This window comes from Oreochromis niloticus, linkage group LG8 (assembly GCF_001858045.2).
Source record: "Oreochromis niloticus isolate F11D_XX linkage group LG8, O_niloticus_UMD_NMBU, whole genome shotgun sequence".
In the NCBI taxonomy this organism is placed as follows: domain Eukaryota; kingdom Metazoa; phylum Chordata; class Actinopteri; order Cichliformes; family Cichlidae; genus Oreochromis; species Oreochromis niloticus.
In genome coordinates this window covers 8,458,246-8,465,991 of record NC_031973.2, presented here as the reverse complement: position 1 = coordinate 8,465,991, position 7,746 = coordinate 8,458,246, and the positions used below count along the sequence as shown (strand labels likewise).

At 36.8% G+C, this 7,746-nt stretch overlaps 1 long non-coding RNA gene across 3 annotated transcripts; it reads left to right on the top strand.

The window, feature by feature from the left end:
• The first annotated feature begins 3,059 nt into the window (after positions 1-3,059).
• Positions 3,060-6,125, top strand: LOC109203119 (uncharacterized). Of its 3 annotated transcripts, none has more exons than XR_003221262.1 (6): positions 3,060-3,409; positions 4,096-4,161; positions 4,256-4,294; positions 4,520-4,675; positions 5,139-5,228; positions 5,539-6,125. It is a non-coding gene; the product is annotated as an uncharacterized LOC109203119 (long non-coding RNA). The 3 variants fall into 3 exon arrangements; XR_002063050.2 differs by having other exon boundaries at positions 3,062-3,409; positions 5,533-6,125; XR_002063051.2 differs by lacking the exon at positions 3,060-3,409 and adding an exon at positions 3,416-3,574 and having other exon boundaries at positions 5,533-6,125.
• The last annotated feature ends 1,621 nt before the right edge of the window (positions 6,126-7,746 follow it).

Here is a 7,746-nt window from a genome sequence, read left to right as displayed (position 1 = left end):
CTACATTCCAATTGAAATAACATACAAGGAGCTTTTTAATCATTAGGTCAAGGGGGGAAAATCCTTGCTCCACACAGGTAACAAAATGGCCAGGTTTATATTTAGGAGAGGATGCAACATTTGTATAACTCAACATTTCTATTCTCCTTACTTATGATAATGTATAGAACATATATATACTTTTTTGTCTGCCAACTCCTCCAACATAATCATGAGTTTAGAACCAAACTTGGCACACAGTTACATCTTAAGCTGCATCCACGCTAAAAATGATTTGCTCACCATGCCAGTCTTTGAAGCTCACAGCTGGTCATTTGCCAGTAGCCTAGGCAACCGTCTAGTATTTACTACCATATATACTAATGTGCTATCATGTATTAATCAACTGTATCCTGCGTGCTTATTGGTAGTTGCTTCAGTCGCTCAGCTGGAAGATGAGAAAAATTAATCATAGGTCCCGCCCACTTCTCATGCCAGTAATAATTGACTTTGTTGCTTGAAGTCACAGCATGTCTGTCCTTTCATATAATCTCTGGTCGGCACAAAGCTTTAGCCCCCTGATGGTTTTTATCTATGTAATTTTGGCATCATGGTGTTGCCTAGCAGCTACCTAGCAATGGGCTAAAATGACCCGTTTGTTTATTTTGACGCCTATAACATCTTATAAAAGTATTGTCATTTCATTTCATGACTAATAACTAATTTATGTCCACAAAACTTCAGTTATACATTACAAATTATCATAACTTGAGGTTGCCTTGCAACTGCTTAGCAACGGGCTAAAATTACATCCAGCTTAAAAGAGTGACATTGAGATTAAATTTCAAAGATGAGAGCAGAGATTGCAACAAATATAAAATGAGTAAAGGAAATAATGAAGGAGAAATTCATGACAGGCGAGTCAAGAACAAATATCTGAATCACACACATATCATGAATGACCTGTTTTTTTCCTTTAGCTGTCGTAGAACTGACTGAACAGAAAGTTCAACACACACTGGACACAAAGAAAATGTTTAAGTTTATTTGCAGGTAGCTTTGGAAGCAGAGAAAAACACTGACTGAGATGTTATGGAACTGAAGGCAAGTCTGTGGGCACACACAGTGTTACAAATACTTGCTTGTATCCAAAGGCTGGAGAGGTCTGCACAGAGACAAGGAATAGAAAGGAATAAGCAAACAGGACAGAGGCCAGAGCACAGTACCTCCTGCGGACACAATGATCTGGTGACGGCTGGGGGGTTTCTTCAGCTTTAAACAGTCAGCATTAATGACCACACGAGGACCAGATGAGTTAATCAGCAAACTCTCAACAGGTGAGGATTTGACAGGAGGGTGGCGAGGCCCAGAGGAACTGCCCCTAAAATAGGTAAACAACACACAACCACAGACGCACATACAAACACAGACAGGGAAGGAACAGAGAGAGAGAAACAGAATGCCAGCGCAGAAGGACACAGGGACCGTGACATTAGCCACCTACAATACTTTATCAAAGCATCCTGCCACTTTAATTTTGCAAAGTGGCATCTCATTTATATCCACAAAAAGAATTAAACGTGATCTATTACAACATCATCATGTCACCAATCATCTAAAACTATTTTTGTATTTATGAAAGCATTGTGTCATATAATTTCATGTGTACTGCATGTTGGGAATATACATGTTTCTCCCTCTTTCACCTGCTCCCGTTACAGATGGCCACAGGTGAACATCTGCCACCATGTCACCCTATCCCTCGCTTCTTCTTCTGTCACACTAACCCTCTGAATGTCCCTCCATGACCCTTTTCTATGGTCATCTTCTTTTCCTTCTGCCCAGCAGCTCCATCTTCATCATCCTTTTTCAAGTAGATTCACTATCTCTGCTCTGCACATGTTCAGAATATCTCAGCCTTGCCTCTCCAACTTTATTTCCAAACTGCTCAACCTGGGCTGGCCCTCTAATGAAAATATTAACACCTTCAGCTCAGCCTCCTGTCTGTCTGTTAGTGCCACCATCTTCAAACCATACATCATAACAGGTCTTACTACCATCTCATAACCCTTCTCTTTCAATCTTGCTGCTATCCTTCTGTTACAAATCATCCCTGACACTTGCCTCCACCCACCCCCACCCACCTGCATTCTTCTTCACTGCTCTAGTGCACTGCACATTTAAGCTCATCACCCTTCACTACCTTTACTTGTTTTATCTTCAGCTGTTTCCTTCTCATTTACACAAATGTATTCTATCTTGTTTCTAATGATTTTCATTCCTCTTATCTCCAAAGCATACCTCCATCTCTCCAGGCTCTCTTCCACCTGCTCCTTACTCTCAATACAGATCACAATTTCATCTGCAAACACTGTAGTCCACTCCTTTCTGACCTCATCTGTCAACCAATCTATCACCATTGCAAACATGCATTACATGAGCACTGAGACCTCATGTAATCCCACCCCCACCCTCACATACTTCTCTGACACTCGTGGCTTATTCACGCACTCTCATAAGTTTTCTCACCCTATCCCTTGAGTTCATATGGGCGTACTAGTTTAGAGAAATACATTTGATACTATTTCTGACTTTAAAGAACGAAGGAACTAAATAAATAATTAAAAAGCATTTTCCCACTAATGGATTTAAAGAGACTGTAACACTCAGATGAAAACAGTCTGTGGCCTACCTACAGCTGCAGTTCAGCACCACATCTAGTGAACAGTTCCTGTTAAGCCCAAATGACTGGTTTTAGGCTCAGTTTGTAGACATGTGGGATAATTTTCTCCAACACCCAACTGGTTTTTACATGCAAATAGCTAGTAAAATATTTCTTTTCAAAACAAGGACTGAAGGCCAGCCATCTAAGTACCTAATGCTATCAAGGTAACACAGTCAAAAGTGTCAATGGTATTATTTTTAAGCTTTGGTAAACTACATTTTCATTCATTCTCTTAAGCTTTTATCCATTTTAGGATAACACAGAGAGCCAGACAGTCATTTGCATCTATGGCCAATTTAGAATCATTAATTAAACTAACATGCATGTCTTTTTCAGGATGGGAGCAGCTGCACTCAAAAAAATGAATGAGGTGGATTGTTCAGTGTATATTAATTATTTATTTTCATTTTACTTAAAATATATGTTTTTGTTAAGTTAACATGTGTTTTTCTAATCAAGTCTACGTAATTGTGTCTATTATTCACTGTACATAATACTAATGTGTTACTTGATGGCATGACATTTAAGTTAAGTCAATTAGGATCGATATACTTTGTATATCCACAAGGTGGCAGTAATGCAAAAACAGTTGTAATGAAACCGCGAAGAACAACAAGGTTTCACGGCTTGGGCCTGCTCATGCGCAAGACTTCAAATTTAACTTAAAAACGTTGTTTTGGCGCCAAGCTGCTGTTTCTTTGAGAGGTAAGACCAGTTTTTTCTTTGACTGTGTTGTGTAGTATCTACCTGTCGAGCATGGTTATATTTTGCGTTTGTCTTATAAGACATGTTATATCGTTTGCGTGCGCTTGTTCTACATTAGTTTTACTGGGTCCTGGACATGCTTAACATGCTTATTTTGTGGACTGTGTAAGAAACATTTTTATTGTTTTTGGTTTTATTAAGGGATTAGCTACAGGGGTTCATGGGGTTATTTTTTCATTTGCTTTCTTGGGATTCCTTTACTGTAATCCGAGAGTCATAAATATCGAATAGGATAGCAAGGATAGCATAAAGTGACATTTAAAATCCAAAAAGTCGAGGGCGAAGGCCACTGTGACACCATTGTTATGCTCTATCAGTAATCTGTATTATGTAAAAATGGTCTGTAAATACAGCATGTTTCCTAGCGGAGTTATACATATCAGCATAGTTATAAATTACAGTTTGTTAAATCACACACTTACTTTTTTAAATAAAATTATTCACGACATATGAGTGGGCAGACAATGGAAGTCGACAGACCTGGTGATAATTGCTTCTATAGAAAGTTAGCACATGTCAATCTCTTGCTTTTCTTCTGAGTAGTATTTTATTTAGTTGTAATTCAATCAATAATTTGCTTCTTGAAATTAAGTAATGAATTTCTTGTTTTACTTTATAAATTTCAGATCCTGCCTTTACCTGCTCCCTCCTATACTGATGTGGTGTATGTGGTACTGCTGAGCTTGTATGTGGTATGTGAACTGTTATACTTTTAAAAACAAAACTGTTTTATAAGTTAAGTTTTCTTTAGTGACCCATTCAATGCCCCTGTTATTTCTTCTCCAGATCTGAACCATTGTAAAGGTTGCAGTTCAAGGGCCTGAGGTATGAAATTCTTTTCAGATCAGCTGTGATCAATATTTTTTGGAACTTGATAAATAACAATAAAAGCTGTAATGGCTCCATTAGCATTTTGTGTAAATGTTTGTGTTAAAATTATAGCTTTAATGAGGTCTTTCTACATTAGTTTTAGTTATAAAGTATGTATATGTGTACATATAGTATGTATATTTACAGTACAGTATGTTGTGTTTGTTGACATGTTTTCAGGTGGAAGCAGAATTTGTGAGGATTACTACTGCTCCACTTGTTCCAAGGCTTTTTGCACAACTTGACCAATACACTGACCAGCTCATAAAAGTCTTCAAGAAAAAAGGAGGTGCTGCAGTGAAGAAAATTAGACAAATTTTGGCCCCAGCCACAAAGGTGCGTTATTCTGTTGGTAGCAAAATATTATGGCTAATAAGATCACTTTCAAATTTAAACAGCTAGTGTGTGGTAGCTGCACAGTGTACTTACATTTATATTAAGCAAGACAAAGTTTGGTACTCAAAACTTTGGAAAATTAAAATTACCTAAACATAAGTAAAATCTGATCCCTCAATTTCGGGTTAAACCATAAGTGAATGTTTTTATGTTAAAGATCAGTTTTTGAATGCAAAAACGATGATGTATTAGTTTGTCTATACCTCCATTATGGACATATATAATGTGGTGGAAACCCTACCCAACAGGTTAACTATTCATGTCCATGTGATGATTAGTTGGTCTTGTGTACATGTCTATCTGTGCAGTGAATATGTCATTCATTTTGCGTATAATGTGAGTTTGTGTCATCCTAAAGTATATCTGTTTTCTCTTCCTGTATCTCTGCCACTCTCTACGGAAGGAAACTATTGAAAAGGGGAGGGAGTGTGTCCTCAGGGCACTACCTTTCTACCTGAATGAAGACCCAACCATCCTCTTCAAAGAATAATTGGTTGGTAATTTTAGTTTAGTTTTTTATCTGTATTAAACCAAATTTTGAATAACTAATGTTTTTGCATGTTGTAATGTTGTTGTTGTAATTTGCATGGAACCTGTTTAAATGTTTTGGGGAATCTTCTTGTATACCCAAACTATTTATATTTATTGTTGAATCTGTAGTCTAAAATAGTAGCGCACTGGGGTGCATGTTCCTAATATTGTGTTTACTTCATTAAAGGGTAGCTTTGGCTCTTTTTTTTTTCTTTTCTTTTTTTTAATTTAACTGGACGCCATTTTTCTTTGTTTTTGTGTCTAAGCTACAGCTACAGCTGTTCAGAGGGAGCTGGAACAAATTACCCTTGCTGTCTTCACCATCGAAAAAGCTGATGTCAGCACTCCTCCAGCCGATGTGGGTATAACCATCTAGGGTGTTCTGCATGACCTGGAAAACATGGCCTTTGAAGTACTTCAGAAGCTCTTCCTTCATCTGTATGTCAGCAGACTCTTGACCAAGGTACAGATGCTCAAGAATAAACTGAATGAATAAGCCAACCCTTAATTTGGATGATGAATGTTCTGTCAGATGGACAGAAGTTTTTCAGAGGCTGAATGGGAATAAAACGGTAATTTGTTGAAAATGACAGATAAAGGGAAAATTACATTTAAGAGAAATTTTGAAAACTTTGTAAACTACTACAATTTGAGAGATTTTACTCTTGTGGGGGAGGGGGGCTAGTAAGAGACAATCAAAAGTATTGAGATTTAAAGGATTTAATTGAGAGATGATACTGCACCAGAAATGTTGAAGGGTGGTGTGTATATTAGCGTTCAAGGCATATTGTTATGAGGTGGAAATATGTTCATATTCTGTTTGTGTTACATTGTGTGCATTGTAAAGGTAATTGCAATACATTAGGGCTGCCACAAACGATTATTTTGATAGTCGACTAGTCACCGATTATTTTTGCGATTAGTCGACTAATCAGATCATGCATCCATTGGACGTAAAATGTACACCTGAAAATATGTTAAACGTTTATTTTGTGACCCAGAAAGAATAATAATTGTAATATTAAAACTAACTAGCTGCCGCCATTGTTGACAACTGCGCTGGGCCGCGCTATGAATTCTGGAACACAGTTTCTTCTTCTTCGGGGTTTAACGGCAGCTGGCATCCTTGTACATGCAGTGCTGCCATCTTCTGTTTCAGTCCGTTATTACACTCTTAAATACTACTACTTATTCCTGCGTCTTTTGGGATCTTACAAAGCTTCAAACGACGCGTCGACTATTAAATTAGTCGTCGACGATTTTAATAGTCGACGTAATCGTGACTAGTCGACTAATCGTGGCAGCCCTACAATACATACTAAGAATAAGGGTAAGTTAGGAATGCAGGATGAATGTATATTTTGCGGACTTTTAAAGACGAACAATTGTTTCCATGTTAAAATGTTTACAACCCAAGTTTTTTGCCCAAACACTGGTAAAATAAACGTTGAGGGTGGCAAGTGTTAAATGGTTACTGCTGTGCTGTTGCAAAAAAACTGAACGCTGACAAGCTGTTTTATTGTTAGACCATAATGCTGGCATGTTTTATTAAAGTTTTATTTGGGATGGTGATATAATTTTCTTTGATTGCTAATATCAGTGGACTATTTATTATTATTATTATTATTACAACATTATTTTTTTTTAATTGTGGCTGTTGAGGTGGACACTTCACTTTGCATTGTTAAAGGAAAGCACTTCATTGGCGTTGTGTTACTGGACTGACCCTAAGCAATCATTGCAAATAGCAACTTTGCTATCCATTTTAGACACTAAAAGAAAAAACACTCCACAGACCTTACTAGCATCACATGTGCATAACTCAAGTGTCATTTTATCAACATGTTATGTGGTCTTCAATGTTTTTTTCTTCTATTTCTGGCAGATACAGACATTTAATTTAAAGTGTTGATGTTCCATCTGTCTACATACTGTTAGTTACTAACCCTAATGACCTGTTGTGTTTTATTTTGGACTGGGTTTACACAAATGCTCACTGAATGTGTTGGCAATAAAAGAAATTTAAAAAAATAAGTTGGATGTACTTAATTCATTTGTGTGGAACCTGTTGACAAAATAGATTTATGTAAAACTAATTAGTAAAGCACAAGGTGGCTGAAAATATAATATTTGAATTAATCTAACTTAAATTTAACATTTTACTGCCACAAATAAGAAATGTGTTGAAGTAACTAATCTAAACTATCTAACCTGTAAATATATCATTTATGTTCATACAACATAATTTGATTTAGGTAGTCTTAAATATCTCTTGTTAATCTTAAGTAGTTTTTTAAAATTAGATGAACTAAAGATTTTTGCTTTAAACTAACACAATGCAATTTCGTGGAACCTGTTGACAAAATAATTTTAATTAAAGTCAATGTTTCATTTTTTTGAGTGTGGGGGTAAGCATGGTCAACATGCAGACTCCACAGAGAAAGACCCCACCCAGCAAGTGGATTCAAGCCCAGGTCCTT